Raw genomic sequence first — 26392 nt, forward strand, 5'->3', positions numbered from 1 at the left:
TTATTGTTTGAGGCTTTCTATTTCCAATCTGGTTTTAAAAAAGAACTCCTAACAAATAAAGGCATCATTTACGACACTAAACACATACTGATGGTTTTAGCTGCATTTTAATTGTGCAAAGTTGATTTTAATCCAGGAGTGACAGCTGACAGTGGGGATGAGTTTACACACCGATTCATCGCTGCAGCTCAGAATAACATGAGACACCTGTGCGATGATAATTGGAAATAAAAATGAAACACACTGTTAATTGGCTCCCAGGATTGTAAATCCAACATTTTGGTCAGTTAGACCTCAACAGTCATTAACTATTTTTCCACTTTTTGCTTCATTTTCTATGTGATATATTCAGAAGAGTTTCTTCATCATCTAACTAAATAGCCAAAAATACCCACTCTAGACATAAGTTGTACATGTCTACATGTATTTTAGGCCTTAGCCTACTTTTAATATTTGGAAATTATTTCTAGTGTGCATTATCGTTTACATTTCTCTTTGTTAAATATGACTTTTTGCTGACCATAAAACAGCAGTTTTAGCAGGTACTTAGTATCACCAGTTCGTCTCATCATATGTAGTACTTCATTCATGGTCCTGATGATGTACCTCAAAATTAACAACCCTGCTTCTTTCACATGAATGCGCTTGTAGTGAGACACGAAAAACCCAGAGATGACTGAAGTGGTTGATAGCCAGTTTTGTAGCCCTAGTTGTCTGGCCAGTGTTAGTCTCAGTGACACCAGCTGACACAAAGATTTTGTAAGTATGTTCAACTTGCTTTGTAGTACAAGCCCAGGACTAATATAATTAACCACACAGCCAAACTCAGCTTAACTCATCAAGACACTGCCAAAAGTGGTTAACTCCTGGTGCATAGGTCCTTTGAATGTCATCTCAAGGTATGTTTAGCATTCATAACAGCATTATCCACTAGCCCTTTTTTAGTTTAATTAGTTTCTAACTCATCTACTATTTCTGCTCACGTTATTTACTTTATTCTGTACTGTCAAACCTCTACCTGGAGGGTGTGGGACTTATTTCCCCTCTCCAATCAGAAGTGTTGATTGCCTTATTATAAGCAATAAGAATCAGAAGAACTCTGACCAACACTTTATTTTAACAAATAATCTTAATAATCTTACAGACTAGAACCCAATTATCCACTGGGTTGCATTAATGTAAAGCTTCAAACTCAGAGAGCCTCTGCTAACAACCTGTGTGGACAATGCAAAGCTTATTTCTTTTTTCAAAAGACCTACCTTTTTGATACCATAAAGAAATGATGAGCCCTTGTGATTCCAAGGTCTGAATTTGTTGTCAAGCATACTGTGCACCTCCCAGGCTCAGTTTTTTTTTCATACACTCCAGATGCTGAGCATGATGAGCAGAAATCTAATGAATGTACTAGTTATTGCAATGTTGATAGCTGCGGGGGTCAGAGGCAGCAGGTGTGTTGAGAAGCTGAAGCCATGCAGAGCAAATGTTTGGTCTTCGTTTCACACTAGGATGAGTCAACATGACCAGAGAAACCCACTGGATCTTACTCAAACATTACCGGCCTCTGTGTGTGTATATGTGTGTGTTCGAGGAAGTGGAATACGGGGACGGGGTTGTATAAGTGAAGACCTTGAAATATTGAAATGCAACACATCTCTTTCTCTGCATGATTATCCCATCCCTTTTTTTTTTAAAAACCTCATATCAGGCTCCGTCAGCTAAATTTACAGAGAACACTACAATTCCGTATGAAATTAAATGTCTTGCATCTGTCTGGAAACACATCAAATATGGTGTTTATGAAATGATGATGTGTCCTTGTCTGGGCCTGTGTGCACATATGACGGTGTAGTTAATAGTTGCAGGTTGACATGTGACACACAGCTTTGTCTTCATTAGAGCAACATCAGGCCGTACACCATCCAGCACAATGGCTTCATTTAGCCCAGTGATCTGCGGAGAGCTGCTCTGTAATAACACAGGTCAGGACCTGAGTGGGAGCGAACTGTCACACTGCCACCGCCCTCTTCTGTGATGAAAGACGCTGTGAACGATCCTCTTTGCTGTGGTGCTAATCTATGTTGCTAATACTCCCCTCTCCATCTCTCCATCTCTCCATTCCATGCTTTTTCTGTGTGCTTTACGCTGAGCACCCTTTCTATTTGCCTCTCTGCTTTCTCTCCTGTCTCTATTTCTAATCTGCTGTACTTAATCGTTCTTTTATTCTGCAATCTCCCCTTACACACTTTTGTCATCCTGTTCTCTTTTCCTCCCTCATACTTTGCTCATTTCCTTTGCTCCACCATTTTATTTATCCTTTTTGGTTTGTAACAACTAATGTAACATTTCCTTACAGTGCCTCTGGTACCGTAGCTGCTTGATGCAGAGTTGGAAAATACAGTAAGTGCATTTAAATGTATTGTACTTAAGTATAACTTTGAGCACTGTTGTAGTTGTAGAGTCCCTGTCAAGTCACAAGAGTTCATATTGCAAGTCAAGAAGCAATGTTACATGGCATTTGAACATTTTTGTTCAAGAGACTCTGAGGTGCGGACTTGAGATCATGCAGCGATCATGAGCATATCAGCCCCTCCCCTCCCCTTCTTCTCAGCTGCTCGTTGAGTGGCAGCAGCCAATCAGAGCTGACTAGTTCGGCAGCAGAAAAAACAGTGTAAAGGCCCAGGAGGAGAAGAAAAGCGTTTTGGAGCAGATAAGAGTTTAGTTAATAGTACCAGTTATGAATCAGTTTATTTTCCGTGGACTTTCTGTGTGTGTGAATGTAAAAAAGTAAGTGCAAGTTTACCTGCATTTGGTGTTTAATTTGTAATTATTTCACTACGTGTAGAGGCAGCTTGTTAAGTTGTTGCAGCCTGTGTTTAGCTAAGTTTCACAGCTAATCCATATTACCAAGAAATGCTTAGGATGGATGTTTATGGCATTTCCTTTATTTCTTTAAGCTATATTTCTGGCATAATTATTCTGTAACTTTATGTATGTAAGCAGGACAGAGTAATAATAATACTTTGGTGTTTATTGAGTGCAGATAATTGATGCATAATGTGTAGTGTTATTTTGGTGACAGTTCATGCATCCAGTTTAGTGCTATTGTGTGATTAATGCATAATTTGAATGTTAAACTTTAGAGAGTGCCACCTGGAGTGTATGAGACCATAAAGGCATGTTTTTCAGTTAAATATGTGACGTACCAAATGAAGGAGACTGAAGGCCAGTTTATTCATTATTTTATAAATATTGTTTCTTTTGGTCCTTGCTTTAATAGAGTATATGCACACCATTACTTACCTTGAATTTGCAGTGTTATTTCCATGGTCAGTTACAGTATGTAATGTTAGGATTACATTTAAGGTGTAACCTATTTGCCTCTGGATTTTGCATATGTTTGTTTCCTGTAGACCACACACATTCGCCTAATAAATGGTAAAGGAAGTTCTGCCTCCTCTGTGTCTGATCAACACCCCTTGGCGACGGCTACCACACCTGAACCACTCAGTCTCAGCTACAATTTTCATTTCAAAGCTGTGCTTATAGTGTTTTTTTTACATTCAGTTGATACTTTAATTAATTAAATACCCAAGCTATATTATGCAAGACCTGCCTCACAGTGTCTTATTTATTTTTTATTGTCCAAGTATTAATTCAAGTCGATAGGATAATGAAATTGATACAATTCCAATTAGCAACACTTGGATGAACTACAACATTAAAATATTCCTTTCATGCTATCTTACCACAATTCTTACCACATTCTTACCACAATAAGTAATTAACTCTTTTACTAGCAAATTTTTTAAGCACAAGACTAATACAAAAACAAAATAGGTACAAATGTTCCTTTGTCCCACGTGCAATCAACTTGTACAACCCCTAATCGCACTGGTCGTGTGGCGAGACTTTTTTGACACTTGATTGTTCTTATCAAGTTTGGTTGTGCTGTATGCTGACATTGACGTTTGTTATGTCACTGTTAATTTATTTATTTATGGTTGTTGTGTTAGTTGTTTTTTGTCACTGCAAACCAAATTTCAATAAAGCTCTGAACTGAACTGAATAATTGTGATATTGCTACTGTTACTTAATAGTAAAGGATCTGAGTATTTTCTTCCACTACTGCAAGTATTTGTTACTGTACGTCATATTCTATCACACTCAGCTAAACAAATCCTTGTTTTATGCTGTAAGAATATATGTCCTCACTGGGTCTGTTTCTGACTGGGATGCTGTCCAATATACAGAATTAGACTGACAGAGTGAGTGGAGCATACAGACATGATTTATGACTTCCCTCTCTGCTACTTGGATATGATGTCCGGTCTGAAAATATCAGTCCTTTTGTCTACATTAATTACCCTGACTGTCTATCAAATAATTTTGTGCTGTGTGTGAGGCATCTATCGTATTGTATCATTTTGCATTTATGCGTTTGTGCGCATGCATGGCTGTGCACATGCACATCAAGCTGGATTGTTTCTGCTCCCTGATGGATAAAATGGTTTTACTTCAGATAGTAGCTTTCATAGAGATTTATGAGCATGCACACACGGACACCCACACCCACACCCCCAACCACACACACACACACACACACACACACACACACACACACACACACACACACACACACACACACATACACACACACACACACACACACACACACACACACACACACACACACACACACACTGACAGCTGGAGAGATGGGTGAGCTTGAAAGGAAGCCTGGGAATGGAGGAAGGACGAAAGGTAAAGGAGATTGGAGCAGAAGGCAACCTGTGAGCTACTAAGATATAAACAGGTGAATGATTTTCTGTTCCCCCTTAGATTGTTTCCTCATCTCTCAGGATAGCCCAGTCTTCAGAGAGACAGGCTGGAACTGCAGCCCTTACTAAGCAGCCCTGGTAGACTATCTGGCACAGACATATAGCTCGACGACTCTTGCTCCATCGTGCACTGCTGGCTGCTGTGCACCACTGGCCAAGCTGTTAAAATGCACAGCCTTATTCTCTGCTCTGAATCACATTAGCTCTGGGGCTGTCGTAAACTGATACAAGCAGCAACCCTTAGAGATACACACTCTCTTGAAGAACACCCTTTGTGCATGCATACTCCTTCACTTATACACGAGCACACACACACAAATGCACAATTGCTCACCCACATATACACATGATTTGGCCACAGACAACTGAATGCGAAAACATGAACAATATCCTGTAGGACCAAACGCCCTGACCTTTGTAAAGATTCATCTTTTTTCCTTGAAGCACTTTTGTTTCCTCTCCATTTTCCATTCCATTTGGCAAGGTGAAAATATAATACAGTAAAGGGAAATTTGAAATGAAATACAAGAGTTGCTTTCCATATGGCTAGTGTGTTGAATCAGAGAGCTACAACATACTCAATGAGATTTCCAGGAACATATCTGCTGCAAGTTGAGCTGCATAGACCAAACAATATATTTTCTTTTTTCTGAACAATTGATGGAGTGTTGAAAAGAGGACACATACTGCACAATCCAGTTGGTGTGCATGTTTAGGTGACAGATTTGAAGTCATGTTAAATAAAAGTTTGGTGATACAGCTGCAATTGCAGCTGCTTGTACTTGTGTCTACGCGCTCTTAACAGCATGTGTGCAAGCGTATGCTTACTTTGCATATGGTTAGTAAATCTTTTAAGCTTGTCAGTGTTTAATCTTTTATGTGTTTCACAATTACAACTCCACCAAGTGGATTACACCTGCTAAGAGAAAAATAGATTTTTGTTTCAAGGTAAAATCAGAAACTACCCAGTACAAGATGTTTGAACAGGATTTGTGTGGGAATGAGGCTTTATTCTGCCCTGTCTAAAGGAAGTCACAGTGAAAAGACCAAGTGAACCAACAAGGCGAGAAAACGGCTAGCTTTTCAGACAGAGTGGCAGTGACACCTCGCTCAGCTAGTCTCCGAGCTGTCAGTCCCAACCAGACTGTCACCTCCCCCTCTCCATATCATTGACTTGCCACTGACTTTAAAGCACTAAAGCCAAGCCACTCTGAAATGATGCATTGTGCTGGAGGAGTTATCATAGAGGACAATATTCTCCTGAAACACAGTCTTCAAGTGGACCTGAGAGAAAGGAGCTGGCTGCTTCACTTTCTCTTTGTGGTTGCTAGGTTAGCTTTCTATACAGAATCACTGAGGCCTTTATTGGCGGCTGGCACCATCGCAACCCCCTGCCTCTGGCTGCTCCCTGACTGTGCGTACGAGAGAAAGAGAGGGCGGAGGAGGGAAAATCATTCCTCTCACTCAGGGTGGCGTGCTAGGCCTTCCGATGTTCCTGCCACCCCTTGTGCCCCCTTCTCTCCACTGGCGTTCCCATAAGTGTGTCTGATGGCTGGTTCCTGGGCCCCGCTCTCTGGCTCTGACCTCAATCCGTCTTGTTAAACCATAATTGGGAATGAGCTAGACATTTACCTCTCTGGATATATATCTGTGAACTTGCCCTCCACTGGGAAATCTGTACCTACGTGCCCCCTTGCTAAATCAAAGGCTGGGATTTCTCACCTTCAGCTAAAATAATTTAGGCAGATCTGAGCCAAGGTGAAAGTTTGCACTGTCACAAAGAGATATTTCAAAGAATTTTCCCCAGGGCACTACTTTACAGCTCCAGAGACACGGGGGGGGGCACTCACTTCAACACTGTATTCATTTATATGACAAATTGAGGTACGATGCCAAACTCTGCACTGCAACTGTTAGCTGTCATAAATCATGGGTAGAAATTATGTGTAATCAATGCTTACTGGTTTACTGTTCATTCCATGACAGTAGTCATAGTTGCTGTTCAATATTCTGCTCTAGTGCATATTACATGAGGAAATGTCCCATTGCTAGAACAAAGGGGGATTCTCAATGCCCTGAAGGCAACACTAAAACCAAAGAGCAGATACTGCAGTATCAGACTTCTACATTTTAATGTTCATTAGGCAATTTATGCCGAAGTGTGTTTCACAAGTGGATGTCACAAATACAATATGCTCCCAATACCTCTCCTCTGTAATGGAGACAAAGGCATGTGCAGGAATAAATAAGCACTTACTGTACGTAAGCACACACCCCCTGTTGCTGTCTTTACCATCCCTTTCAGACTAATCCAGTACACACCTGCAGACTGACCGCCTCCACCAGAAGATCGATGGCAGTGTCCTTGAAACTAAAACCACAAGGTCAGCTTTCCCTATCTCTGCCTCTGGAATGTGTGTGCATGTGAAGTATGTTCAGTCATGTGTATAAAAACGATTCATGCTATCTATACGTGACTCAGTGCATGGTTGCAGACTAATACATTAACAGAGAATTAACCTCTGCACCTTTCCAAATCTCTGACATGCAGTTCTATTCTATGTCTTTCTGTATGCAAGCCCTTTGGAAGGACACATTACTCTTTTATGTACATACATACACATAATTATTAGTTACCATATATTTAAACTGGTTATATTATGCTGACTTCAATTTTTTATGGAACATACTCATCCAGAGTGTTCCAAGTCTCCTGACAGCATAGAACACAGAAGAAAGGGTGACTGAAATTGATTTACCTTGTAAGGTTTAGAAAAGAACTAAAAATATAGTTCATGAAAATGAAAAACATAACCATAAATAGTCAGGAAATTATGCTGTGTATGGAAGACCTGCTGGAAAAGGCTACAGAATATTACTGTATTGCTTAACTCAAACTGTGGAAAGAGCCAAGTGGGGTCTGAGTATAAGAATTTCTTAGAGTTCCCTATTCTAACATTCAACAAAACAAAAACAAAGATTTAACTGGCCGTCGCTTTATTCTGCCCCACATACTTTCATTGCATGTGCTGAAAAAAGCTTTTATATATCCACCTTTAGCATGAAAAAAAACCATGCATAATTGGCAAACAGTGAATTACAGATTTCATGGGCACAAACATAAAACAATGACTCTTTTATCTTGACTCTGAACATCAAAGAACACTGCTTTCTATCAGGGTGAAGCACCCTGAGATGAATCTCATGCTTGAATAATAATAAGCACATTTTTCTAAATATACAGACCTGTTTATCCCCATGGCTGAGGAAAATACATATTTATATGCACATTTCTGTACACTCATTCACAGTGTATGATTAATTTATATCTAATCCATATTTTGTCTCTATTATTGTCTTGGCCATAAAGAATCCTATTCAACCCAGAAAATCACAATATAAGCCACAGTGTGAGCATTATCAAACAGGTGGAGTCAAATAAAGCTATGATTGGTGTGTGAAATGAAATTTATGTTTGCTCCCTCAGCACCTTTACTGTCTCAGAGAGCATAGCATATCCCGGGCTGTTTCGCCAGAAGGGAATAGTTTGTATGAGTATGCGATGGTGGTTGCATATAAATTGACTTTTATTGTGTCTTAGCTCTCTTACAGTCCTTTGTCTTCTCAGCAAGCAAGCTGCAGTACACATTCACCAGTGCAAAAGCTTCTATACAGTACTATTAATTTAGTTTTAATAACTGTGAATGTAAACTATAATTCCAGTTATTAAACTGATGAAGTTTAATTGACAAAAGCACTTTTAATGAATAATCATAAACCATGGACAGTAAGCGCCACAAAGATCACATATAACACATCCTCTAGAAACAAGAGCCTCTTCACCCTCCTGAAGTTAGTGGCTGACCTATTTAAGCTTCATAATGATGATGAAGCTGCCAAACTAATGACCATTTCCCTGTTGCATTAGAAAGTACTTCCCCTCATTGTGGTGCAATGGCGTCGGCTAAATGCATAAGCCAGCATCAGTTGTCTGACACACTCAGAGTCATCCACCCACACAGCCCGGCAGGACGTAGTAAGAGGGCCACTAGGAATGACTCACTCAAGATCATTTTAAATGAAATGCATGTGGATTAGCCATTCTCCTCACTTACAGCAGACATCTTGTATTGGGCTGAAAACACAGTCTGTTTAAAAAAAAGAGTGGACACAAAGATGAGATGGAGAGGATTAGATGATGGATAGCTAGAGGAAAGGAGAACATTGCTAACTTAAAAGATTTTACCAGCACTCTTTGCTAAAGTTAATGTACCCTTTTTGTTTTTGTTTGTTTATAAGAGACAAGTATTCCCCCAAATAACACACTGGCAAGCAACTGAAAGCAGATACCGACATGTCCTAGGCTGTGTAATACTTGTGTGTCACTGTGTATACAAACAAGATGCAGTTTCTGCCTTGATACTGTGTGATTCATGCAGTGTATCTGATCTGCCCATGAGACACTGTCACTGTCAATCTGTTGCTGGTCCTTCAGTTTCCTTGCCATATTGACAGCTGATCTGAAGTCGTCTTTCAGAAGCCTTCAAGAGAGCTGAGTATTACAGACGTGGACAGTTAGACGACATGCAACTGAAACGACACAGACTGTCAGAGCTACTGGAGCAGACAAAAGGAGCCGGAACCAGATTAATCCATTCTTATCTGTTTAGCTGCTACTCTGGGGAATACAGTGGGCCCACATGGGTAGAAGACACTCACTCACATTTCGAATATAAGAAAGGGTTGACAGAAGCTGCCACTTACAACCGGTCATCAGATGACCCTATGAGGATACTGGAGAAGGATGGACAGCAAGGCAAGTCAAGAAAAGGCTATGCAATTTTTATATATATAGCACCATTGAGACACAGTTAAAAGTGATTTAAGCATTGGTGTGATGTGCTACATTATCTTGGTGTTAGTAAGCACTCTGGCAGAAGCATTCTGGATGAGTTGCAGTTGTCTGACAGACTTTTTGCCAAGACTCATGAAGACACTGTTACAGTAATCTCGCCTGCTGAAAATAAATCAGTAACTAGTTTTTCTGTAACACGTTTACATACAAATCCTTTAATTCTTGCAATGTCTTGAACGTGGTAGTAGGTTGATTTTGTAATTGTGTTCATGTGGCTGTTGAAATTTAGGCCTGAGTTGATCTACATCGAGATTTAGGTTTTAGTGGTTAGAGCTGACTTTTAATTTTTTTTCCCCAATTTTTTTGAGTTCAGTTGTTGAAAATGATGGCACATCCACTCATTGACTTGTTCAATGCACATATTTAGTAAATGTAAAGGACTGTTGTCATGTGGTGACACTGTTAGGTAGAGTTGTGTGTCATCTGCATAAGTATGGTAGGGGATGCTATAATGTTACATAATCTGAACAAGGGGGAGCATGTAACTATTGAATAGGGGAGGCACAAGACTGGACTCTTGAGGATCTCCATTAGTGATTTTTGTTTGCTAATGTTCATAATTGCCAATTGATACAAAGTATTCCCTATCTTGTAAATGCAATATGGACCAATTTAGCACAGCACCAGAGAGTCCCACCCAGTCCTCCAGTCTGTCGAGCATGTAATTCTGTGGATGTCATGGAAAGCAGAGCAGATAGACCCAAATGCAGGAGACCAAAGGCAGGGCTACAAAAAATAGTTTTATTTCTTTGGAAGTAAAGAGCTGAACTGAACAAACTTGAATAAGAACTGACAAAAAGAGATAAAGCTCTGATGAAGACTGACAAAACTAAACAAAGGATCCAACTAAGACTGAACAGAAAATCAAGATTTAAATACAAACCAAACTAATCAAACAACAGGGAACAGGTGGCACAACACAAGGGCAGGCTGGGAGCTGATTGGCTAGGGAAGACACAAGGAGCAGGGCAGGGCTAATGAGGAAAATGCAGCGCAGGTGTGAGCACACAAGAAAAACAGAGCAAACTGAAAATCAAAACCCAGAACACACACTTACAAAACCCAAATATAAACAAGCAAAAACAAAAGACCAAAAGCACTGAGCAGAAATACAACACTAGAAACCAAGAGAACAAAACACAAAAAGTCCAAAATCTATGAGGCCATGACATTGGGGTTTGTCAGTTTGTCAACAACAGTAAATAAGGTGCGTTTATTATAGTTATTTTTATTAATAATCATGGTGAAAAAGGACTACTTTGTACTCTTTAGTTCCAGGTTATAGCTGCAAAGTCTCTTTTTATAGATGTTATAATGAATCTTGAGGGGTTTGTTTGTTTGCTGTTTTTTTCTTTACCCCCTGCATTTTGCCAGTCTATACTCTCTTTTTTCTAAGCTTTTACTAGTGGTGTGTTCCTCATTGGTGCTTTTTTCTATCTAAAGACAACTTTGATCTTCATAGGGGCAATGGTATTAATAGTATTTATGATTGTGGAGCAAAAGCTGTCCACATGATCATTGACAGAAACTGAAAGTAGAGCTGATAAATGTGCAAAAGCCTGGGTGAATAATGTGCAGCATTTATTACAGCATTTTCTGATTACTTCTGTTTTAATTCTGCTGTTGTCAACAGAGTTGGTTATTTCAAAGAAAACACAATAATGATCAGAAAGGGCAACATCAATCATTACGACCTCAGAAATGTGTAGACCCTTGGAAATAACTCCAGAATATGTCTTAATATGTGTTAAGTTTGTTACATGTGAGGAAAGTCCAACGTTCTTTAGCACTGCCAGCTTTGGGATTATCAATATAAATGTTAAAATGTTCCACTATGACAATACAGTCAAAAACAATACAAACGGCAGATAGCAGTACAGCAAAGTCATCCAAAGGAACCTAGGAGTTATATATGACCAGGATCTGTCCTTTAATTCACATATAAAACACATTTCAAGGACTGCCTATTTTCATCTGCATAACATTTCAAAAATTAGACACATCCTGTCTCAAAATGATACTGAAAAACTAATCCATGCATTTGTTACTTCTAGGCTGGATTATTGCAATTCATTATTATCAGGCTGTCCGAATAAATCTCTAAAGACTCTCCAACTGGTCCAGAATGCAGCTGCACACGTTCTGACAAAAACTAGAAAGAGAGATCACATAACTCCTATTTTAGCTTCACTGCATTGGCTTCTCGTAAAATCAAGAATAGAATTTAAAATCCTTCTCCTCACTTTTAAAGCTCTTAATGGTCAGGCTCCATCATATCTTAAAGAGCTTATAGTACCTTATGTACCTACCAGAACACTGCACTCCCAGAACGCAGGCCTACTTGTGGTACCTAGTATCTCTAATAGTAGAATGGGAGGCAGAGCCTTCAGTTATCAGTCTCCTCTCCTGTGGAACCATCTCCCAGATTCGGTCCGGAGGGCAGACATCCTCTCTACTTTTAAGAGTAGGCTTAAAACTTTCCTTTTTGATAGAGCTTATAGTTAGCCAGCTCCTAGTTTATGCTGCTATAGGCTTAGACTGCCGGGGGACTCCTATCTCCATGATGCACTGAGCTCCTCTCTCCTCCTCTCTCTCTCTATCCATCTATCTATATCCAATAACATTCATGTACTATTAATGCATTCAATAACCTAAACTTCTTCCCCGGAGTTGTCTGTGCTTTCTCGTCTCACAGGTAATCTGGGCCTGTAGACGTCCGGATGACAGAGTCCCGGACCCACTAGCTTCAATGTTTATTTTCTATGTGCTTCTCTCTCTCTCCTATTCTTGCTCTCTCTCCTCTCTACCCCAACCGGTCGAGGCAGATGGCCGCCCACTTTGAGCCTGGTTCTGCCTGAGGTTTCTTCCTATTAAAAGGGAGTTTTTTTCTTGCCATTGTCGCTAAGTGCTTGCTCATGTGGGAATTTTGGGTCTCTTTAAAATTAAAACCTGAAGAGTACGGTTTAGAACCTGCTCTATGTGTAAATTGCCTTGAGATAACTTTGTTGTGATTTGGCGCTATACAAATAAAGATTGATTGATTGATTGATTGATTGATTGATTGATTGATTGATCCAAAGAGTGTGCATTTATATATATATTTTAGGGGCCTGTAGATAGTTACTAATATTGCTTGACAGGAGGATCCCAACTGAAGTGCAACATGTTGAAAGGAGCCACACTTCCCATATGACAACTGTCTACACTGGTGGACATCATTAAATAAAATGGCTACTCCAACTCCTTTCCTATAAGCACTCTAGCCTCACTGATAAAACAGAAGTTTGGGGGAGCTAATACGATGAGGGCTGGTGGAGTGATTTGGGGTGACAGTGAGCTGTGGGATCCATGCACTGGCAGAGGGCAGGAGGCTGGGATTCCCCAGCCAAAGGAAGGAAGTCATGCAGGTTGAGGATGTCATATTAATTTTCCAGCTTGATGTCATAGCTAGGAGGTGCATGAGAGGACCTCCCTCTCCTGCTGCAAGCATTGACCAGGGATCAGGGCTTGTGGTAGGATGGAGTAAAGCTGACTGGGGCTTTAGGTCTAGCCCTGAGCCAGACCCAGCATTCATCAGGGGAAATTACTAGAGCAGGGGAAGCTTCAGCAGTGGGACAGGGAACAATGACTCAATGACTGGTGAGGAGGCAGAATCCGCAGCAATACAAGGAGTGGCGGCATCAGGCTCTTGGCACAGATGTGTCGAAAGTGATGGTGTTCATGAACTTCTCAACTTCCTGGATCTGGTACAGCTTCCTCCAACTTATCAGTAAGATGGGTGCAGCTGACACAGCTGGATGGGGAGGTGAGTGGAGCTGTTTATTATAGACTGGGTGGCTTGGAAGCAGAAATAAAAAAGGAGGCCAGTACAAGGAATAAAAGTGCATAATAATAGTTTAACAACAAGATATGGAGGGAACCAGTCCCTGGCAGGGAGGGCTCGGGCGTTTACACACTGGGGCTCTGACCAAGAGCCCACAGCGTTGATATGGTATTAGTACAGATGATCCACAGAATGGACATCAAGTATCGAAATGTACCACCACTGTGTAAATGAGGCTTCAGCTGGTAGTTGGTAGTCCCTGTTGGCTAATGTTAGTCAGTTACCATGCTAAAAACAAGCCTGTTGTGCTACCCTCAGCAGGCTGTCCCAACCGTGCTTAAGATCTGAGCGTCCAATGAATAAAATATTTTGCCTTATTAAAACATATAGATGAAACAACTTGGATCAAAAAGTCTGAAATGTGGCTTAAAAAACGGGATAAAAATGTAATTGACACAGCTTCTGACAAGTACACACAATGCCAACACATACCTATAGCAAGGCAAAAAAGACAAACATTATGGACTGGTGAGAGAGCAAGAGAGAGAGAACCCTCTGCATAGAATTAAAATTTCTGCCTTTACTATAATGTAACTTATTTCAGTAATACTTGGTGCCACTAGTACATGGGGGATCACCTGGGTATGTTGTTGATGTTAGGGAATTTTCCATATTTATGGTCAAGCATGGGCCTTGAGTTCACAGCAAAGACTGCACTATCATCTTGGCAGAAAGACATATTGTTTCTCTCCTTGAAACAGTGAAGGCAACTGTCTGTGCTGTTTTGGGGAATGCAGGAGTCACTTTGATAACGGTGGTGCAGCATTGCTCTGGCACCCAAGGTCAGAGGATATGACTGTCTGACTCCCTAAACCCACAGATGGGTAACTGTGTTGCCTTGTTTGTAGAATAATGAACCAATAGGCAAATTCCATTACTGTAGATGCTTTGATTATGACCATTTACAGTATTCGTGGCACTGTCTGTGAAGGCTTAAAGACTATCAACGTAGGACAGCTTCCTCAGAATCGTGGTGGCATCATGCATCAGATGGATGTATTGATAATTCTTTTATTCTCCTTGGCCAAGCCTCGATAAACTTTTTCAGTGTAAGACATCCTGGGCACTTTCTCCACTGATGAGGTTAACCATTGACAAACAAATTCTCCATAACAGTTGAAGCTGCAACCTCAGTGTGTAGATTGGATTTCTGTGATGACTTGACTCAAAAGAACTGGGTTGAGTAGGGGGAAGTAAAGTTTTTTGTTCAGTAATTAATAAAGTAATGAGATTAGCGTCAGTAAATAATGTGTAATTAATTACATTTTCCAAGTAATTTACCCACACACAGATGCAGGTATATCACATCTGTGTCTCACTAATATGCGCACATACAAACAACAAGTAACATTATACACTCACATAACCCCCTTTCTTTCTTTGAAGCAGGAGGTCTATCAGAGGACAGTGTGTCCCCACCTTCTCTGATCAGTTTCTCCCTATATAATAACGATTACTTATTCCCTTCAATCCCAAATGTTCACACAGACTCAGTCCAGACCATTGGGATGATACTGCACGTGTATTTCCCTGACGGGAGCCATCTGCCTGCTTCTCCCCTCCTGTCATTAGCCCATCTCTGAGATGATTCCCAACACATATCATTGGCTGCAATCTGTCTGTCTGCCTTTACCGCCAACCAAACATCTGAACAGCTGAATTCTCTGATGGGTGGAGGGCTGGAAACTTCTTCTGCCCGTCTGCCTGTGCTGCTATACCCCCCTCCCCCCTCTTCTCCTCATTCTACCTCTTCATCTATTCCCATCTCCAGTCAAAATAAACTTTCTTTTTGCTTTGTTTCATCTTCTAAGTCATCATCTCTGATCTTGTTTTTTTTTTCTTTTTTTCTTTATGTTTTTTTTGTTATCTCTGTGTGGCCTTCGCTGCTTCTGTTTCCTCATTCCGCCCCCCTCCTTCCCATTTTCGTTCCTGCTGGCAGGGCGCAGCCATATATTCGCCTGTTCCTGCGAGGGAGTGAGCGATGTGCGTGTCGCCCATGGTGGCAGAGGGAGCAGCAGAGCCTGACGTGAACATACGCTGTGAGAGCTCCCATTTATAACTCCTTCTCCTAATGAACAACACCCTAAATGCAACACGGATGCAATTACCTTCAGGAACTCATTTTCATAAGGATAAACAAAAGTGCTTGCTCTCACCACAAAGTGAAAAAGTCAAAATAGATGCTAATGGAATTTGGCAAAATGTTATTGGAAACTGAACTCCCATGCTAAAGAGGGTACCACTTTGACTGTGGTACATTTTCTACTGTCTGGCTTCAAGCCTGGCAACCTTAAGCCAGAGGAGTCAAAGCCAGTTTCGCCATCTGCATCTCTAACCTTACCGTGTGTTTTAGCAGGAAGGTTTGCACCCTCCCCCTTGCTGCACCATCATTGCCATGTTACCGCCATCTTGCTTGTTCACATGTGATTGGATCAAGTACTCATGGTTCTAGCCGAAAGTTTGAAAATTAGCTGAATCACTTTTTTCCCCTGTGATAGTTTCTCAAGCTCTCCTATGTTTTCTTTATTGGTGCTGGACAGAGAGAAAAGCCATCTGTTGTAAAATATAATCTGACTGTAGAACAGCACAGGCATACAAATATGTATAATGTTAAATGGTTAAAAAAAAAAAAAAAAGTTCTGCACAGCCAAACAAGTAGGTGTGTGTGTGTGTGTGTGCATACATTTGGTCTGAAAATTAGGAAGAAAGCACAGTTAATCCTCTATATTCAGAGCTCAAATCACACGTTCTCAGCTGTCCTTTCTTCCCCACCTGCTGCACACTCTCCTTCCACCTCCCCCAAAAATGTACACAGTAAGGAGGCGTCAGTAGGTTAATTAGCAGGAAGAATATGGTTGGGGGCCTGGAGACAAACAGGAGGCACTCGCTCTCCTTGGCCCTCTCTTCGCTGGCAGATGCTGCCACTGCCAATGCCACGACCCCACTCAGCACACTTCTGGAGAAGAAAAACAGACATTTGGGGGGACAGGGAGACAGTTGGATCGAAAGTAGCTTTGGCTATATAGTAAATGGATGACTAGAGAGATTTTATCAGTCTCCAAAAAGGAATTTGTCTTGCTGTCGTTTATGCCCATAAAGCTCCTTAGTGGTGGAGTGCTGCTCCATGAAGCTATGTCCATATGGTGCTTGGTGTGGTATAGTAGTAAGAGAGAGGAAGGGGGGTTCCCAGAGGATCCTTCATTGTCACTGAACAGATAGGCTGAAGGATCTCAAGGTCATTCTGTGGAGAACAATACAATATGATTGAAGATAACATAATTTCAAGTGGTAGAGTATCAGTATTATACTCCACAGTGACAGATAATGAGTGTATTATTTGCAGTGCTGTTTATGAGCAACTGTAAACAACAAGTTCAAGATGAAGGATACAGAAAGATAGAACTTTGTCCTTAAGCTGTGCAGTGTAGCTTGACCACAACAGTGTTCTATTGTCCTATCAAAGAGGCACTGGGAGGTGGGCGGCAGGCGGGTGGAGGTACAGGTCTTTGATAGAGTGGCTTCATTACCTCAAGTGAAGGGCAATCTGGCTTCATGTAGAGCGAGAGAAGGGAAGAAAATGAAAGAAAGGGAATGAAAGAACTATATCAGTATAGCTGACAATTGTGTGTGATGTGTATGACTTTAAACAACCAATTAACCAGCAGATACCAACATTTGCTGTCTTTATGTTAAACCCATGCAGGTGCAAAGAACATATCAGAGTGATATAATACATATTTCGGAAAAGTGGATGTTGTCCACACATTGAAATTTGCAAGCTCCCAAACAATTGGATTACATGCCTGATGAAGATTTTGTGGGTTGAAACATATGCAATAATAAAACATTTGTTAGGAGTGACATTTCCTTACTTTTCCTAACCCTATTGCTGCATTGATATTACTGATTAATACAGTAAAATATAAATTTTTTTAAGATTTATTTTGAGGCATTTTTTGCCTTTATTTGTAAGTGCAGTAGTGGCATAGAGGCCGACAGGAAACAAGGAGAGAGAGAGGGGAACGACCTGCAGCAAAGGTCCCTTGCCGGATTCGAACCATGGGCACTGCGATTATGTGGCATGTGCTTCTACCCAAGCACTCCATTAATTGATTTTTACATTGGAAAATTGCACCAGTAATATCCAGTGCCAATATTATGTGCCAACAATTAATGTCAGCTTTTCTTTTTCTTTTACAATAACCACTATTTTCCCCAATCTTACCAATGTTTTTGGCTTAACCGTAGCATAACCGCACTGTTGTGCCTCAGATCTGCCTATCTCAGACGACAAATTAATATCCTGCGATGTCAATCTAAGATTATCCAAGACTAATATGCATCGCTCTATCACATTCCGAAACATTAAGAATATTGACTTGTTGGCCCTCTCCAATGGAATTGATGACTTCCCCAGCAGAGAAAATGTATCCACCACAGATGAACTGGTATATCACTTCAATGACGGACTTCCTGCACCTCTGAAAAATAGGTCTGTTTCTTTTACCCACTCTGCTCCTTGGTTTACACCAGCACTACGCCAGCTCAAAACTAAAGGCTGCCGTTTGGAGTTCCTTTATCTAAAAACCGGCCTAGCAGTTCACAAAGAAATGTATTATAATCACATACTTCAATACAAGGATGCTCTTTCTTCAGCCAAGACCACAAACTACTCAACCTTAATCACGACAGCTGATGGAAACACTAGAGCCCTATACTCAATATCAACAATATTCTGAAACTACCTGATGCTCTACCACCTCACTTATTCACAGTTACACAGTGTGATACATTCATGACCTTCTTCAATGCCAAAATTGAATATATTTAATAATTTCCACCAGACACTGACTGCTTCAAATAACTCTGCATCCTCTCTGCACTCTTTGCCTACATTTTCCTTCAGCTCTCCGCTCGCCAGCTTCATACTGCCAACTGTCTCTGAAATAACTGGTCTCATCCATAAATCCAAATCATCTACCTGCCAGTTAGACCCCCTACCTACCAACCTGGTAAAAGTCTGCCTACCTGCCCTGTCCTTGTTAGTAACTGACATCATTCATTCCTCACTGACTGCTAGTGTTGTTCCATCATCACTAAAGACTGCTGCAATAACTCCAACACTCAAGAAACATGGCGCCGATCCGAATGATTTGAACAACGTTCGTCCTATCTCAAACCTGCCATTTCTCTCCAAAATACTAGAAAGAACTGTTGCAGCTCAGGTCCACACCCATCTGTCTGACAACAATCTCTATGAACAATTTCAGTCTGGCTTCCGCCCCCTCCACAGCACTGAGACAGCCCTAGTGAAAATCACCAATTACCTCCTGATGGCATCTGACTCTGGACTACTCTCCATTCTGGTTCTCCTCGACCTGAGCGCAGCTTTCGACCCCGTTTCTCATGACATCCTCCTGGACAGGTTAGCCTCCATTGGAATCACTGACATCCCTCTGGCTTGGTTCAGATCATATCTCTCTGGTCGCACACAGTTAGTTAGTTATTAGGGCCCGAGCGGCGACTGCAAGTCGCCTGGCGAAAGCCCTATTGAAATTGTAATGTTTATTAGGGCCCGAGCGGCGACTGCAAGTCGCCTGGCGAAAGCCCTATTGAAATTGTAATGTTTATTATTATTAGGGCCCGAGCACTGACAAGTCAGTGAGGGACCTATTGCTTTTGCCAGGATTCTTATTATTATTATTCACGTTCTTATGCCGTGTAATGAATCGCATTTTTGGCGGCTTGAACATAAATGAAAACTCATGAAATTCTGCACAAACGTCGCAGCTGGTGAAAATTTATTTAATTTAATGTGATTGGACGCAACCGTGGTAAGGGGACTCGCTAGCGCCCCCTAACGTCGGGTCATGTGACCACAAATCCTCTCGGATCGGCATGAAATTTAAATATGTTACAGCTCTCATTGGATCATTGGGAAATTAATTTTGTGGAATTTTTTTACCAAACAGGAAGTCGCCCACGCGGCGTGGCGTGCACCGATTTTCATTTTTCGAACAACGCTTTGAGGACTTTATGATGTTCACAGAATCATGAAACCTGCCACGTAGGTTTCAAATCATGAGCTCTTTCATCTGATACCACATTTGCCCAATATTTTGCCCCAACAGCTCAGTAGCGCCCCCTAATGCCTTTTCCCACTTAGCATGTACTGACAAGCTCTAAAACTCACCAAATTGGACACACTCATCAAGACTCACGAATATTATTTTTTGATATAACCGCAACCTTTTAAGTTGCAAAATGATTCTACAGCGCCCCCTAGAACATTAAAAGTTGAAGCCCCGCCTTCTACATGCACGTACATGAACGAAATTTAGGATTCATATATATCATGACCAGACGCACAAAAAAGCCTCTTGGACACATACCCTAAGTCCAACAGGAAGTCGGCCATCTTGGATCACAGGTGCATTTTTGCCGCCATTTTCCCCATTTCCAGGCCTCGTACTTTAACAAACTCTTCCTGCAGTTTTGACTCCACAGACTTCAGATTGGAACTGTATCATCCTCAGACCTTGATGATGTAAACTTGACGACAGATTTTTCCTACGTTATACCAGGTGGGCGTGGCAGTCGTTTGTTTGTATAAACAAACAACTCCTTATAACTCCTCCATACATTGTCGGATGTTAATACATGCACTGCGTAAAATGTCACACCTGTTGAAGCCGTTTCAATTTCAACATCATTGGGGGTGGATGTGGCAAGGGGTCTCCATAGCGCCCCCTAACAGCAGGTCATGTGACCACAAACTTTGTCTGATCTTCGTGAAATTTACAGGACTCATAGCACTCATGGGTAAACCCCCAAATTATTTTTTTCAAATTTTTCGCTCCAACAGGAAGTGAGTTATTGTGCATTTCCTGCGTCAATTTTCCGTTTTTCCCTCTGCGTTTAGAGGACTTTCCCGTCTTCACAGAATCACCAAATTGCCCACATAGGTTCACACTCAGGCGCACTTTAATTTGAGACCATAACTGCCTCTGGGCGTGGCACAACAGCTCAATAGCGCCCCCTAATGCCTTTATCCATTTTGTACATTTTCACAAACTCCTACACTCACCAAATTGTACACATACGTCAACAGTCACACATATTGACTACTGACAAAGTTTGGGATTTTTAAGTGAGAAGATGACTCCACAGCGCCCCCTGGAAGATTTCAAAGTTTAAGCCCCGCCTTCCACATTGACATAGAAAAATGAAATCGACAAGGCCTATGTATTATGTCCAGACGCACAAAAAAGCCTCTTGGACCCATACCCTAAGTCCAACAGGAAGTCGGCCATCTAGGCTAAAATGTTCAATCTGGATGATTTTTATTATTATTATAGTTGTACGCCTTTTTGACAGCCTAAACATGCCCCAAAACTCACCAAAACTTGCAATCATGTCCGATCCGGAGAAAACTTTGATATTTTAAGGAGCGGGGAAATGGCCGACGCAAAAATTGATTAATAGCGCCCCCTAGAAAATTTAAAAAATCAAGCCCCTCCACTCAGATTGACGTAGACAAACCAAATTCGGGAAACCCATGTATCGTGTAAAGACGCACAAAAAAGCCTCTTGGAGCCATAGCCTAAGTCCAACAGGAAGTCGGCCATCCAGGCAAAATGCTCAATCTTGATGCTTTTTTGACCCTTCACCCACATTCCTTTGTGCTGAGAAGTCACCCAGACTCATTTGTGGTCTTAGACTGCCATCTAGTGGAGACATTAACCCCATCACACAATGTTCACTTAAAGGCACAGGAGCAAAGACATCTACATGCCAGTTTTGACAGCCCTGCGACTGCCGCACGCACCGACGTGCATGTACGGCGTTACAGTTGGGGGGAAACCGGGGGGGTGCGAGGGCCCTTCGACACTGCTTGCAGTTTTAATTATTATTATTATTATTCTTCCGACATTTCGTGCCCCAATTTCGCCCCTTTCCCAAATGCGAAAATGCTTATACTTTTGCACGGACGTCCGGCCTCATCCGAAATTCGATATTTTTGGGTGGTCGCACATGGTCGACGCAGAATGGCGGAATAGCGCCCCCTACAAAGTCCAAAAATGCCCATAGGGAATTTTGCTAACTTTGTCCTATGCTCACAAAATTCGGTACACATATGTATTATACCCACATATGCAAAAAAGCCTCTTGACCTCATGACCTCAACCCAACAGGAAGTCGGCCATTTTGGTTTTGATTTTTCCCGCCTAAAATTAACTCCTCCCACAGCATTCGCCCGATCAAGTTCAAATTAGGTACGCAACATCTCCAGACCTAGCTAGCTTAAGTTGTGCTCTGCGTATCCGTAGGTCAAAGGGCGTGTCTGCCAGGGCTCAACTGACTTTGGCGTGCTCGCCATGTACATACGAGTGGCTCTCACGCCCACATACTTCATCCAATCAGCTTCAAACTTGCTGGACATGATGATGGCTCCGCCCTGAACGTCCCGATATATTAACTTCCCACGTAACTCATAGCGCCCCCCGGTGGTAACAGGAAGTGAACTTAAATTCATGAAAAATACATAGTTGACCCCATCAACTTCATTCCACTTCTAAAACATGCAGAACCAGTTGGTGAAGCTACATTATGAACACTGTGAAGCTACGAGTAATGGCGTCCCTGTGGGGGCGTGGCTACCATCAATTCCTCGCCATGAAAATACGTTTGGCTTTTTGATGGCTTTATTGAACATGTATCATCATGAAAATTGGTACACAGGTCCAGGGTGCCGACCTCAACGTCTCCATTCGCTCATAGGTGATCTCACTCGTGTCGCCCCCTAGTGGAAACAGGAAGTGCCATATTTTACATCATCATTGTGCGATTTCCACAAAACGTGTAATTACTGTCCCACCCTGAACGCAACCGCTTGTGTTTCGTTACACTCTACTGCCCCCTGGTGGATGAACCATCAACCTCTCATAACTCCTTCATGCTTTGTCCAATTCACTCCAAACTTCACATGACTGATGAGTGGCCGCCCTGAACACACCAGACCACACCAGACCATATGTGTAACTACCTGTGACTGCCCCTTACTGGATGAACGAAACATTGCATTTTTGGCCTCCTTCCAGGTTTTTTCTCACTTTCTGCTTCACGCCACAGCCCCGCCATGCCTCAGGCCCCACGGTGGCATGGGTGAGCGAGGGCCCGCCATCGCCGCTTGCGGCTTTAATTATTATTATTATTATGAATAATAATAATAATAATAATAACAATAACAATAATAATAATAATAATAATAATAATAACAACCTTGAACAATACTTTGCCTTAGTTGTGGTGTGTAGATACAGTAGAAAGAAAACTACCAACACATTTTTCACTGAATGTACTCTGGGGTTTTGCAGAATAGTCCAATATCAATGTTCTGTCTGGTGATAAGGCTGGACGGGTACAACTTAAACAACAATTATTCTACCATGACAGATGAACATTTCATCTTGACATTGATACTATCACACTGTCTTGAGCTGCCTTTACGGCAAACAAGAACTGATGCTCTTACAGGCATTACCCTTCAAAGTTGCAAAGGTTCTGGTTACATTATCATGGGCACATGCAACTACAGAGTGGAAAAGTAAAGCTACACCTCTATGGATAAAGCTTTGTCGATGAAGTAATGGTCTTTCCTGATGGCAAGGGACCATAATATCCTCTAAAGAGGTTAGAGGTGCAGATTGCAGAATAAAGAATATAGTGCAGTGTGTGGGGGATGGGAAATACCAAGACAGCCTGTGAAACACTTAGAGTCTAGCTTCATTTGACATTTATGATAAATTTCTTTGTCTTCCCTGCTCTCTCTCCTTCTATTTGTCTCCTTCTCTGCTTTCTCTGCCCTCGCCTGTAAAAAGGCAGCTCATTTGGCATACCCAGTGCAGAGTAATGATCTGTCTATCATTGCTCGGCCACTGGCCACAACCCATTCAACTGAAGAAGCACTAGGACTCACAAGAGAAGCAGGGGGTGAGTGAGGAAGGAAGAAATCTAATGGGAATAATCAATGCTACTATATCTGATGACTTCATCCACTCTCCCTGTTTGCTTTGATTTAACAGTGCATAATTCCTGCAGTGAATACAGTAAATACAACGGTGATTCAATAAGACTATAAAACCATGCTGAGGGAAGGGCTCTGATCAGTTGAAGGGTTCACTTGGGCAGAGCTTATACTTGAATGATACAAGTGCAGACAGCCAGGAGAAAGCGATATATGAAGGATCTCTCATCTAGGCTGGTCTCATGCTCTGCTGAACATCATCAGTGTAGAATTACACCTCAAACTGAATCAACACACAGCATACTTTTCAGGTCCGCCCTCAACCTGCCCGCTATGTACGTGCAATATTTGTCATTATTGCAGAGCAGAGTGAAACTCATCTGCAGTAGATGACTTACACCATCCAAATGAAAACTCACTGGCCTGTTAAAACATTTTTGGCTAGAAATGCAGCAGAATTGCAATGCAGGCCTGATGCCCTGTCTTCTTTTAAGCTCATTTCACATTGAATCAAAACAAAATGAGTAAACTCAGACAATAAAAAATCCAGCTCTTTTTGGAAGGGTTTTTCCAGCAAACTCAGTGTGAAGCAGGATGTCCCTAACAAGGCTTGGCATTTAGAAAGAATAATAGTAACCTAGTGTGTTCTCCCCGTGAATCTCGGGGTTGATGCAGTACAATTCCATTAGCGATCCTCCTCCAGCTGAGAGCTCTCTGTCATTCATCACCAGCTGCAGCACAACACAGTAAGAACAGCGATGAAAATTAACTTTCCCCACCACACTCCCCAATTTGTCTATTTCTCTCTTTCCCCTCCCTTACTTTCCCTATCATAATTAACCTCTAATTCCAGCAGTTTCTATTCCATGTGTGAATAACAAATGGGAAATAGTGTCTTCCCATGACATCTGGCCACAAGCTGCTCCCTCTTGATACTACAATTACAAGGGGAAGGACTGAATTTCAATACCAGCAGCACCAACTCCAGTCCAATCCACTGACACAGAAACAATTAAAGTTTAATTTCAAATGGCTATTTTACGGGAGAGTGACTCATTTTGCTTTTTCTAATCCTTACACAGGATACCACTGTCTGTGAGAGCTCCATGTAAAACGCCTTTTCAGTTATGCACCATGTGGAGCCACCTTGTTTCTCCATGCAAAAGAACACGCAACACAATGTAACTCAGTGATGGAGCATCAACAAAAAACAACTTCTGTAAAATATCACTTTGCATACTTTCAGGGGATGTCAAAGTCACTTGCTCATTTTGTATTACTGGCCTCTCAAATTCACATTCACTTACTGTTACTCTCTCTCTGTGTTCTCGCTGCCTTGTTTCCCATCTCTCACCTTTTTTTACTATCCTGTTATCACTTTCTTTCCCCCTCTCTCTCCTTACCTCTGTGGTCGCCGTTTGCAGTTTGAGTGATAGATTTGGTTCTTGTTTCAGACGGTGAGAGGCTGGTTCTATTTCACGGGTTTCAGTCTATTCCAGTTGGGTCATGACTCTGACAGTTGCAGTGTGATCTCTGCTGTTCAGAAAAAAAGAAAAAAAAAGTTGTTTTAGACTATCATATGATTCTGCCTGGACACCTGAAGGCCACATATGCTAGTGTTACTCCAGGCTGTAGAAATGTCACAGCGTATGCAAGGAAAGGTTATGCAGACACATAGTGTACCTCCTATTACAGTTAATAGTGGGGAAAAAGAGCACTATGCCAACTTTTCATTTTACATAATAACACCTGTATTTGCCCATCGTCCAAATTAGACTTTAGTTGTTAGCATTCTTCTTTTTGCTATCAGTCAAATAAATGTTTTATCCAGTATGCACCTGATACTGTAAGTGTGCAACCTGCTGTATATGAACACACCAATGTGTGTGAATATTTGAATGTTTACACAACCATGGACCTCACTCACTCCCTTGTGGGCCACTGGATGGCCATAAACACAAGGACACGTTAATTAACAGTTTGAATGTGTGTGAGGGGGAGCATCATCCCAGAGTGGCCATGCATCCATGTGTATACGATGGGGAGGAGAGCCACTGTCTCTGAAGGGCAAGAGGCAGAGCAGTCCCTGGCAGTTCAGGAGTGGAACTTGTCCAAACAGTCCTTTGGCCCATTGTTATGCAGGATAATCCGAAATCTGGCAACCAACAGCAGCACCAGGTGGTCCTGTCAACACACAGAAGAAGAAGATGGACTGGGAACTGGAATAGAGCATGTTGGTCCAGTCCTGGAGGACTAAGGATGTCTGAGCAACACTAACTGACACAGGACTGATGTGTAGTTTTTAACTGTAAAATTGGATGGAAGTTTTTTTTGAATCAGTAATAACAATATGGTTATATTTTTGTGTGACAATATAGATGCAGTTTCCTTGGGTATATAAAAAGGCATGGAAGGTAGAGCAACATTTGTTATATCACCTTTCCAAGAAAAACGTAAGCCTTTTTTTGACCGTGTGTGTGTGTGTGTGTGTGTGAGTCTGCATGTGACTGTGCAGGGTGGGATTCCTGTAAATAAAGACTGCTGTGTAAAATTACCCTGACTGAATCCAACTCTAAGTGGGTGTGAAGGACAGAGCGATCTCCCATCCGAGACTGTACCACATTTCTGCAACCTCAGGGAATGTCCGCTGCTACAGCAAGTAAACACAACAAAAAACAACACATGACCTATGTGCATAACATCCCTAAATCCAACAATTCATGCTGCTG

General features: G+C 41.6%; 1 protein-coding gene and 1 long non-coding RNA gene across 2 annotated transcripts in view; one reads left to right on the forward strand and one right to left on the reverse strand.

Annotated features, from left to right (window-relative positions):
- Positions 1–26392, forward strand: part of lysmd2 (LysM, putative peptidoglycan-binding, domain containing 2) — a 391867-nt gene that overhangs the window by 200810 nt on the left and 164665 nt on the right. The window lies entirely within an intron of this gene.
- LOC134000218 (uncharacterized) lies at positions 16793–25099 on the reverse strand. The gene is made up of 4 exons (XR_009927407.1): positions 25067–25099; positions 24301–24394; positions 17164–17180; positions 16793–16877 (listed from the first exon to the last, which is right to left on the reverse strand). It is a non-coding gene; the product is annotated as an uncharacterized LOC134000218 (long non-coding RNA).

This window comes from Scomber scombrus, chromosome 1 (genome assembly GCF_963691925.1).
Source record: "Scomber scombrus chromosome 1, fScoSco1.1, whole genome shotgun sequence".
NCBI lineage: Eukaryota > Metazoa > Chordata > Actinopteri > Scombriformes > Scombridae > Scomber > Scomber scombrus.